Source organism: Anneissia japonica, unplaced genomic scaffold (assembly GCF_011630105.1).
Source record: "Anneissia japonica isolate Jap-2015-1 unplaced genomic scaffold, ASM1163010v1 scaffold288097_len85782_cov108, whole genome shotgun sequence".
In the NCBI taxonomy this organism is placed as follows: domain Eukaryota; kingdom Metazoa; phylum Echinodermata; class Crinoidea; order Comatulida; family Comatulidae; genus Anneissia; species Anneissia japonica.
In genome coordinates, this window is record NW_022724557.1 from 81796 (window position 1) to 87236 (window position 5441).

Consider the following 5441-nt stretch of genomic DNA (forward strand, 5'->3'; position numbering starts at 1 on the left):
TCCAATACAGGATTTAGAACTTAAATGTTTATTGTGAAACAAACTTTTTTTTTTTTTATTAAAAAGCAATGCTTAACATTTTAATGCTACTATGTAATGTTATCTCTAAAAATATAACTGGGATAAAATTAGCAACACCCACTAGGTGACTGTACAAAACACAGACCTTGCACATTATGAGATCGCTAAATACCAATATTAAAATATGGAGGTATGTAAAAGGTCTTTGCTTAAAAGAGAAATATTGCAAATAATATTTTATTTGTATAAGAGACAGATAGCAACCAGACCATAAACCGTCAGCGTACGTGACGAATTACCCAGGCGCGTGTTAGTTGCCATGATAATCGCGCGTCGTGCGGTGATTACAAAGGCCTAATAATATTTTGCACTAACATAGACTGAAATTATATTCTTCATTTCAACATTAATTTTACCAAAATTGTGGTGAATTGTCGTTCATGAGACTCACTTCGCAGAAAAAATTAATAAATGTTCTGTATATACTCAAATGTTCGTTTTCGGCACCTTATGCCAACATTGTCAAAATAACAGATTAATGTCACATAAGAACATGAAATTTTATAAAATTCGTAAATTTTAAATTGCTATTAACTTTTCATTTTCTTGGTCAATTTTCACAAATCAAATTGCAGTTTATAGAAGCATTTAACAAGCTCGCGGTAAAAAAAATCAGATGTAACAGGCATTGCGAAGCACCCAAAATAAAACTCCATGAAATGAATGGCACACATAAACTAATAATTGACGGCTGTACTCGCAACTAGTATCGGATTGTCAATGCCACAGTAAAGATCAAAGGACTGTACGCACGCACTATGTTCGAGAGCAGAGATGTGCATCCTTCTGTTGAATTACAGTACCTTGGTATAATATAGATAAGTGGAACGCACCACTTTAGAGAGTTAAGTTTCATTAGTATAAAAGTGGTCTATAAGTGTTGCAGTGTTTGAAGTAATACGAGTTGCTTTGGAAACAGTTGGATAGAATGAATGCGTTAAAATAATATCTAAGTAATTATTGGTTATGTTATGATTGTGGAATTTAAGCAAATAAATATTAAATTCTCCCATAAGATTGCATATTTTATTTTCCGTATTAATTTTAGTTAGTAATTCATCAATATGTTTAGAGAAACTAATAATGTTTGTACAAGGAGGTTTGTATACAGTGCCAATAATTATGTTTTTTTTTTTTTTGTATTATGTATTATTTCAATAAATATAGAATCACCAAATTCTTTAGGGAGGGCAAGATCAGGGCAAAGACGGACATTACATTCATTACGAATAAATAATCCCACGCCTCCTCCTACGTGTGATTGTCTATTACTTGCGAAAAAGGTATAATCATGTAAAAACGGCAACAGTTTGTTGATCCAAGAATAGATAAACTAACCTGTACAAATAATAGGACTAGAATTACAGAATATGCGCAAAGAACACTGTTTTAGTAAGAAAATTCACTTAAAAAATACACAATCATTAAATATAAATATCAAATTATCAAAAAACATTAATGGGGATGATATTGAAGATAGTAGTGAAAGTAATTATGAGGTAGAAGATAAGTTAGGTATGAACCAAGCGATACCAGCTGGTATATCTCCAGCAGAATGGCTTAAATATCAATTAGAATTAAAAAGATTAGAATTGGAAGCTAACAACAAAAGATTAGAATCGGAAACTCAAGTTAAAATTAAAAAAATTAGAAGGGCAAAACAAAGGTAACGAAAATAATAGTGGTAATAGGCAAAACCAGGATGTAGGACGTGTACCGAGGCTGAAAGAAAATGAAGATATTGATGTCTACCTTAGAGCTTTTGAAAACCTAGCGATAGCGAATAAGTGGGATAGAGAGATTTGGGCAGCTAAGCTGGCTCCTGAATTAGTTGGTCAAGCAAAAGTAGCATATGCTAGGCTTAATAATACTGAGGCACAGGACTATGATACACTTAAGAAAGCTATACTGGATAAGTATGAAATTAGTGCCGAGACGTATAGGCTGAAATTTAGAGCTAGAGCTAGAAAACCTGATGAATGCATTAAAGAATGGGTACCGGTAACAGATCTAGAGTATCAGGTTAAACATTGGATTACCTTTGCAGGATTAGAAGACAATGATGCTGATGGCATTGTTGAATTGATAATTATGGAACAAGCTATGAATAAGATGCCTGAAGAGTTAAAAATTTATCTTAGAGATAAGAAGCCTAAGGATAGTGTAGAAATGGCAAAATTAGCTGATGACTATATTGTAAATAGGGGTGGATTTTCCTATTGGGAGAAGGAGTCAGGACGTCAATATCAGTCAGGCCGTAACAGTTATTCTAAGGCGAATACATTTCAGAAATATGATAAGGGTAGTGATAGACGACCAGATTATTAGGCGAATAATCATCAAGGAAAACATAACTTTAGTAATAATACTAATAGACAATATGAACCTAGATATAAAGATAGTAGCTATACACACACTCAACAGAGAATAGGAGGAACAGATAGTAATCCTAACAATAACTTTTCATCCGTAAGATGCTACGAGTGTGGTAGGTTAGGCCATGTGAGCAAATTTTGCCCAAATAAATCTAGTAAGCATAATGGTAGAGGTCCAAATCCTAAGTCAGTATATCGTTGTGAGAAACAGGAACCTATGCGTATGCTAGATACTGCCGAGTCTAGAATAAAACAGTGTATTTTAGATGGTAGTGTGGAAGGCCGAAATGTCAAAATATTGAGGGATTCAGCCTGTACTCAGTCAGCCATAAGGGCAGATATTGTGCCTGATCATTGTTATATCAATAAGACTATAACAGTAAGAGGTATAGGAGGGACAGTGACTGTTCCGTTAGCATTAGTAGACTTAAACTGTAAAGTAGTGACGGGAAAAGTAGAAAAGCAGTGATTGAAGGATTACAGAGAGATATCTTGCTAGGACATAATTTAGATGCTAATTGTAGCAAGATTATAGCTAAGGATCTATGTGTTTTGACTAGAGCTCAGGCACAGAAAGAATTTGAAGAGGTTACAGTAAGAGAAAGAGAATTTTTAGAGACAGTAGGAGGTGTCAAACTTAATGAAGTTGAGGATAAAGATGAAATTGCTAGTGAAACCAATACTGATAGCAATGTCTACAATGATAATATGAAGGTTGTTAAGGATAATTGGTTAAGTAACATAGATGAGAATGATATCAATTGTCTACTCAATACTGAAGACAACGATGAACTAGTACATCCTAAGACACTTAAACATAATACGCAAAATGATAATGGTGATGTTAATATTATCAGTAGAGAAGAAATAATTTTCAGACAGAAAGAGGATAGTACGTTAAAATCCATTAGAGAAAGGGTTATACCTATTGATAAGATTCATGAGCATAGGGTATGTTTCTTTATGAGAAATGATGTACTGATGAGACAATGGAGAAGAAAGGATACTGAGATTAATGATAACAGTGTAGTAGAGCAGATTGTGGTACCACTGAAGTGTAGGCCTGCGATTATGAGAATAGCTCATGAAATACCCATGGCTGGGCATATGGGTGTTGAAAAGACTAAAGACAGGATCGTAATGATTTTCTATTGGCCGGGCATATTTGCTGATGTAGCTAATTATTGTCGTACTTGTGCTGTATGCCAAATGATGGATAAAAGCAAGACTAAACGTAAGAATCCTTTAATACCTATGCCTGTGATAGACACTCCATTTAAGAGAGTAGGTATAGACATTGTAAATATAGAGAATTTGGTGTACATGATAAGGTTCTGGTATTTTTGCCAGAAGGAGCAGCTAAACTGGATAGTAAATGGCAAGGCCCATATACGATTATTGATAAGTTAGATGAGGTCAATTATATCGTACAAATGAATGATAAACGTAAGAACAGGAAGGTAGTACATGTAAATAGTTGCAAGAGATGGCATGACCGTGATCATGAAAAGAGACAGGCTGAATGTCACTATGTCACAGGACATATATATGATGTATATAATGAAATGGAGGAGGTATATCAATCTGATGATATTGAAATGAAATGTATGGATGTAGACACAGATATTAAGTTCTTACAAACTCAAACATGGAAAGATGTAAATATATCTAATGAATTATCATCAATGCAAAGAGGTGAATTGAAATCTGTACTTAATGAATATGAGTTAATATTCTCAGATGTACCTGGTAGAACGACGTATACGTCGCATACTTTAATCACTGTTAATGATATTCCTGTCCGACAGAGGGCGTATAGAACTCCTCATGCTATAAAGGACAAGGTACAGGATGAGATAAAATCTATGTTGGAACTAGGTATAATTGAACCTACAAACAGTGCTTACGCATCTCCTATTGTTGTTGTTTCAAAACCAGGAGGCGATATTAGAATATGTACAGATTATAGAGCTTTGAATAAAGTTACTGAAGTCGATCCGTATGAAATGCCTAGAATGGATGATATATTAGATGATGTGTCAAATGCTCGCTATATATCGACATTAGATTTGACGAAAGGTTTTCATCAAATTCCTTTAGATCATAATACTAAGTACAAATCAGCATTTGTTACGCCATTTGGCCAATATGTGTACAATGTTTTACCATTCGGGATGCAGAACAGCAGTTCAACATTCCAAAGATTGATGGATAAAGTTCTTCATGGGTGTAATGAATATGCTAGAGCATATATTGATGATGTATGCATTTTTAGTAATACTTGGGAAGAACATATAGTACATGTTAGAGATGTTCTTAGCAGAATCCAAGAGGCAGGTTTAACTGTAAAGCCAGTTAAGTGTAAAATGGCCTATTCATCGGTTGCATATTTGGGACACACGATTGGAAATTAGACTACATCACCTTTGTGTGATACATTAGAGGCGGTTAGAACGTTCCCGACGCCTATATGTAAAAAGAATGTTAGGGCATTCTTAGGTCTGACTGGTTATTATAGAAAGTTTATACATAATTACGCTATTATTGCTCAACCTCTTACTAACTTAACGAAGAAATGTATCCCTAATACTGTGATATGGAATGAGCAATGTCAAGGATCATTTAACAGACTTAAACAGAGTTTAATTAACAAACCTATATTATGTGCGCCAAATTTTAACAAGCTATTCATATTACAGACCGATGCGTCTAATGTTGGTATTGGTGCTGTGTTGAGTCAAATTAATGATGTAGGTGAAGAACATGCAGTAGCATATCTGAGTCGTAAATTAATAAGTAGAGAAGAACGATACTCTGTACCAGAGAAAGAGTGTTTAGCTATAGTATGGGCTATTGGATTGGAAAGGTGAGATACTATTTGTATGGTAGAAAGTTTATAATTTGTACCGATCATAAGTCACTGAGTTGGTTAGATAAAATGAAGACTTCTCATAACAGATTGATGAGATGGGCATTGGCACTTCA